Source organism: Muscardinus avellanarius, assembly GCF_963383645.1.
Source record: "Muscardinus avellanarius genome assembly, chromosome: 4".
Taxonomy (NCBI): domain Eukaryota; kingdom Metazoa; phylum Chordata; class Mammalia; order Rodentia; family Gliridae; genus Muscardinus; species Muscardinus avellanarius.
The window spans coordinates 78,205,091-78,212,068 of NC_137789.1; positions in this window are offsets into that span (position 1 = coordinate 78,205,091).

Sequence of the window (6,978 nt, forward strand, 5' to 3'; positions counted from 1 at the left end):
TTTGAATATTTATATTAAATGAGGCAAAAGGTTAAAATACCTGGTCATCTGCTAAAGAAATGGATGTTCCCTGATCATTCGCAACAGCTTTTAAGGAACTCACTCTTCCTTAACGGTCAGCCAAAGGATTATACATCAAATCAAAGTCTCTTTGATGACTTTAAAAATATATTGCTTGCCCTCAAGATGTTATGGGCACCTTTGCTATTACATCTAGCTAAAGGCCACACCAATGATACCCTCCACCCAAACAGCCAGAGTACTCTACCATGTTTGTGAATCACAGTTTCTAAATGATAGAGATAAAAGCCTAAATGCTTTCAGAACAGAAAGTACAAACAGAAATGGTCTTTTAAACAGTGAATAAGCCTGAAATAGAAAAATATTTATCTCTTATAGAGTAGAAGGAATTAAGATGATGAGTTAAAGCATACATTTGTTTTTCTAATTATTAAGCAACTCTGGCTTACTCGGTGACAGGTGAGACAAGACCTGTGAGAAAACAAAGGAAAGTTTTGTAACCAAATCCTTGGATTTTTTTTTTTTTTCAGAAAACTTTTAGTACTGATGAGGCCTTTATGTAATTTCTTTAGTCCAGCAAAACTAAAACTAACCAGGAGAAAATAAGATTCGCTTTTTATTTTTATTTATTAATTAATTAATTAGTGTGTGTGTGTGTGTGTGTGTGTGTGTGTGTGTGCGCGTGTTACTGGGAATTGAACCCAGGGACATTCTATCTCTGAGCTATACTTACAGCCATTTTTTATTTTTTAATTTTGAAACAGGGCCTCACTAGGTTGCTGAGAGTCACTAAATTTCCAAGGCTGGTTTTGAACCTGAACTGTTTCTGTCTCAGCCTCCCAAGTACTGAGATTATAGGAGTGGACCACCAAAAAATCTCTTCTTAAAAACATATCAACAGCCGGGCGTGGTGGCGCACGCTTGAAATCCCAGCATTTGGGAGGCTGAGACTGGAGGATCGCAGTTCGCGGACAGCCTCAGCTACTTAGTGAGGCCCTCTGCGACTCAGTGAGACCCTGTTTCAAAATAAAGAAAAAATTAGGGCAGGGGCTGTGTAGCTCGGAGGTCGAATGCCCCTGGGTTCCATCCCCAGACCCGCAAAAAAAAAAAAAAAAAAAAAAAATCAACACTGAATGTGAAATAAAAGTTCATATATGACAACTCTTTGCATTAATGAAGAAACTCTAACAAGACACCTTTATTGAGTCTGGTCCTCACAAGGTGAATAGGAAGTTTGTTTCACACCCCGACTTCTCTACTTTCGGTCCTTAGTCTGGCATGTCTTGTACCTCCGGATCTTTCATTGCCTTTGAGGCCTGAATTTACAACATAAGGACATTGTAATTCTATATCCTGTCAAAATATTTCTCTTAGATAAAAACACTGTGATTGTTATCAAGATGTGAGTCATGTTCAGAGTGTTGCGAGTTAACTTTCCAGGGATGCTCGCACTTTAAGAGGTTCTCAACCTGAGTTCTCAGGCTCTGTTGTAAATACTGGAATTCCCTTTAAGGGAGATGGATAGCCACCGACGGAAAATGCTATCCCAGAAGTCCTAAATCCAAACCACATGCACAAATCTGTCAATTCCAAATTACTACAGCTGTTTCTTTGATGTGAGTTTTTCTGTGCCCACTCTGAACTGAACATGTGTACAAGTGCTCCCTTGGCTTCTAGAATCATGAGAGTTCTAGAAAAGTTGTCATAGGCATTCCCCTACCACATTACCATGTAGAGGGTACTGGAACCTTTGGAGAATAGGTGCCCACAACTGTCTTATGAACACAGTTATGAACTCATCCATTCATCAAATCTTTATTGAGAACTCACTAGATTTTAGCCATTCTGCTCGGAGTGAAGAAGTGGTCCCATCTCCCAAGAAGAGACCTTTTTCTTCAGTTGACTGTGATAGAAAATTTCAAAGTTCAATTCATGTTGGAGTTTGAACTGAGTGATAATGGTTTTTTCCCTAAGTCTGAGTGTTTCAGAACCTGGAGGCTTTGCTAGTTTTGTTATATAAAGCCATGCAATGTAAATACCAAATAGAGCATATGGACAACCACTTCGGAACTAAGTTTTATGTTTAAAGCTAACATGCAGCCTTGGGCTCTGAGGATCTTCCCATAAATGGAAAAGGAACCCCATATTCTCTGGGATAAGTAAATCAAGTGGCCTCAGTTGTGAATGATAAGTCTGTGCTCTCTGATTAAAATATGCATTTAGAATCACTTTTATAAATCTTAAATCTTTGTTTTTTGAAGTCTAAAAGTCACAGTCTGCTCTGGATTATCCCTCTAGAGAGGGATATATTCTTGTGACAAAAAAAGCAATGAGTTGAAAATGTCAAATCAAGAATTTATTATATATATATATATATATATAAAAGGCTAATTTTAAACCATAAATATAAATATTCATATATATGACTTCTTTTAGTTTCTGTTTTGTTTGTTTTATAAGCTTCAAAATTCCTTGGCAAAGAAACATTGAGTAGAGATGAAATTGAGAATTTTAGGTCCACAGTTCTGGTTGCACATATTAGGCACTAAATATTCAATTAGCATGATGCCATATGGCTGTAATCCCAGTACTGGGGTGCTGAGACAAGAGAAATGCAGGCTTGAGGCTAGCCCCAGCAATTTAGTGAGGTCCTCAGTAACTTAGCAAACTTGTTTTTAAATAAAAACTAAAATAGGACTGGGGTATGGCTCAAAGGTAGAATTTCCGTAGGTTCAATCCCCAATACCAAAAGCAAAACAACAAATATATATATATACATATATATTCACAGATGTATATATCTCCAAGTTAGAGAGCTAAGAAAAAGGTTTTCCTTTTATTACTTGGTTGTATTTCTCAGTAAATCCTTAATAGTCTTGAAATATTTGACTTCCTAATTATACTGTGGTTTTAGAGATAATGGCTTAACTGTCATATATATTGAAGATACTTAAAAAACTTAAGTAGGCTTCAACAGAATTCAAGCACACTAAATGTCTCACCTTGGGTTTGGTGCTAGGAAAAACCCAGAAATAATGTTGGAGGTAATTTGTTATTTGTAGTCACAGGAAAGAAATAATCAAGTCTTCATCTATACATATACATATACATATACATATACATATACATATACATATACATATACATATACACATACACACACACACACACAAACACACACACACACACATATATATATATATATATATATATATATATATTTTTTTTTTTTTTTTTTTTTTTTTTTTTTGGTGGTACTGGGGTTCCTGGAAGCCTTTCTATCTCCGGGCTACACTCTCCCATACCTATTTTATACTTTTTTATTTTTGAAAACAGCGTCTCTTAAGCCAGTGGGGCTGGCTTCGAACCAGCAGCTCCATCCTCCTGTCTCTGCCTCCCAAGTGCGGTGATTACAAGTATGCACCGCCACGCCGGCTATACGTTGTATTTTTAATGACCTACTTACTAGTTTACATGTAGTTAGAAATAGCTTAGATATATGCTTTATGATATACATAATAAAGAAAGGTTCACAGTTTGCTATTTCAAATGTGATCTAAGTACAGAAATAACGATTCCTGTTTAACTCTATGTGGTTAATCTGCAGACCAATTTTACCAGACCTTTAGTTAAAGCCACCCACATATCTGTAATTGAGACATACTGCTACCTTGGGTGGTCACTTAAATGTTGATTCTTCTTACATTATGCCTCACTATTCCTTTTGATTTTTTCCTCAGTTTCAGAATTCTCAAGTTCTGCTCCTAAGCAGCACCACATGAAGTTACTTTACTGTGATTATAAAAAGAAAGGGTAAAGTGTGTACTATTTTCATTCCTATCACAATCATCCTCCCATGAATAGATTCTTGATCTGACATTTTCTATTCTTATTGCAATTTTTGTCACAAGAATAAGTTTTTTTCTTTAAAAATAAAATGTTTCATCCATGCTGTGAAAGCTGGCAGCAAAGCTCCCTCCTTTGACCTTTATAATGTCCTCCATTTGATTGGGCAGCCATTTCTCTTCTTTTCTTTTAACAGCATTGACAACTTAGGAGAAAGCAGTAGAATAGCTAGTCAATCAAAATGAGACTATATAAAAGGTTAAAACAGAATAGTTTACTGTCTTTCATCGATAACACTAGCCATTGAGAGTCTCATATCTTGTTCTTGGGACAAAAAATGGCAGAGACAGAAAATGGCACAACATGAAGCCATTCTGGTAACAACAATTGTAACAAGAATGGAAGCTACTCCAAACAACCTCTGCCTCTTCTAATCTTAACAACTTGTTGCTCTGCATTACTGTGGCTACAGGAAACTACAGCAGTTCCTGTTTCAATTAATGGATTTACATAAAGGAATTCGGTGGTGGAAAACACCAAGCACAGGTGGATCAGAACCATTTCACCCCACTCATCACCTTCAACTGCATACATTTCTCTCAATGGGAAATGAGCCCTATGTAATGGACTAAATCCACCAAAGAAGAAAATGCTTCTAATTAGCTAGGGCATCCTTTAATCTCAGAAAATAGGTGAAAGTAAAACCTTTGACTATAAAACATATAATAACTGAGGCTAAATCAATCCAGAAAAAAATTCTAACATTTACTAATTGATCTAAATTTTGTCTTCCCTCATAGACTGTTATTAAGGGTAGAAGTGAACTGGCATTTCTTTGATTAATTTATTTAGTGTGATGGCCAATGCTGGCCATTCCTCCACATGGCTGATATAGTTTCTGGAGTGGGCTAAGAGGCCTGGGTTATCCGCATTAATTTCTGGCCAATGAAAAATATTAGCTACTCTTTCCGATACTTTTACTATATAGATATAATTTGTTAATGAACAGATTATCTAAAGAGACACTATGAGACATTTTGAAGGTGAGACTCCCAAATTTCAAAACATCTTTATTTTAAAAGTTACATAAGAGGCCAGGCGTGGTGGCGCATGCTTGTAAGGCCAGTACTTGAGAGGCTGAGACAGGAGGATCACGCAGGTTTGAAGCCAGCCTCTGCTACTTACTGAGGCTCTCGGGAACTTAGTGAGACCCTGTTTCCAACTAAAATAGAAAATAGGTCTGGGAGTGAAGCCTGGAGGTAGAAAGCCTCTGGATTCCATTCCCAGCATCAAATAAATAAATAAATAAATACTATATAATTTTATTTTTTTAAAAAAATCAGAAGCTGAGACAGGTGTGCTGGCACATGCTCAGTACTTGGAAGGCTGAGACAGGAGGATTGCAGGTTCACATCCAGTAACTTAGGCCCTTTGCAACTGAGTAAAACCCTGTTCAAAAAAAAATAAATAAATGAATGAATAAAGTAGAAATAGGAGTGTAGCCCAGATGTAGAATGCCTCTGAGTTCAATCCACATTCCTACAAAAAAAAATCACAAACTGAAACTTTGCTCCAAATTATTGAATTGATTGCATATTTGGCAACATATAGATGGCTGCATTCACTTCTTGCATTTAGCATGCATTCAATGATAAATGATGAGAGCTCAAACGTCCACCTTATGCAACCATCCAGTGGCTGCATGCCTGAGTATTATGTCAAAGTTTTAGGATTTTTTGTTTGTTTGTTTCCTCAGTGGAACTTTTGGAGGACAGCCAGAAAAAGATTTATAAAGGAGACTAATAATAAGAGAAATTCTCCCAGCTCTCTGGGAATGGCTTCGTTTGTAGGAGATTGAAACACATTGTACCAGATGATTACTTACATTAAATACTTAATTAATTCATGTAGTGGCTGACTGAATCTAGCATGCCATATATTCTAAAAGAAGTTGACAATATGTGATCTGATAAATTTAAGGTATGGCCACTATTCAGCTATTTGATGGTCTTTTGAATTAAATGTCAAAGTTGTTTTTCCCCAGAATAGGTCCTTGAGGAGTGTTGTTAAGTAGAATGAATGTCAACAAATAGGAAGTATATAAATATGCCTCTGAATAAGAAAAATGTCGGACTTTACTAGTAACATGTAACTGATGCAGTTGTTTAAAAAATACTATGAGATAGGAAGTGCAGAATAGAGTCAAGAGTATTCTATGGAAGAATGCCAAAAGAAGGTCAAAGCCGACGCCCTAGCCAGACACATGAGAAACAAGAAAGATCTTCTGTAGTAGAGAGGTCAGGTCAGTCGCTATCACCGTTACATAGTCACTTGGAGGTACAGGGTTCTTTTCAAAGGTTATAATAAAATTAGTGATTTATTGCAGCTGACTGGTGTCAGAGTTAATATCATTTAGATATGATAAACTCTGTCCTGAGCAGGGTTTTAGTGCCTCATTTTCTTGTTCTTAAAACAGATTCTCTTTCAAGGCATTCTATTCTTTCCTGTGTTTTATTTTGAACTTTCCACGTCTTAATTCCTATCGCTTTTCTCCATTAAGTTAAAAAGTAAACTGGCTTAGGGTACTTTGCTTTTTTAAACTGGAATTTATGTTTTTGAAGAAGCAAAAAAGAAGAGTTTAAAGCTTCATTTTCATGAAACAAAAATGAGGATAGTTTGTATGAACACAAATTCAATTTTGGAAGTTTCCTTTAAGTTAAAAAAGAAAAGTCAAAGCAAAAGTGGGGAGGGGAACATACATGCTATTGCCACATGAGCAAAAACATTTTAGAACCAGAGGCCCTATTAGGTGCAGGGTGAACCTCTTTCGGTGACATGATTGAGGGCCAGGTCCCACTGTACTGACAGCATGTGGTGTGACTGGTGTTACAAGCATGTCCAGAGTCTGCACATGAAGGCTCCCTGTCATTTCTGGCACAATGGATGGAATCTATAGACCTGGCCCCTCAAATGCAGCTCAGAGCCAAGTCCCTTTGTGGCTGACACCACTTCCTCTCCAGCTAACCTTTGCACTGCCACCTCCAGTTTGCATCCACGTGTGGATCTTCTTTCCTTTTTCAGTTTATGCCTTGTGTCTTCCTTCCCCATTTC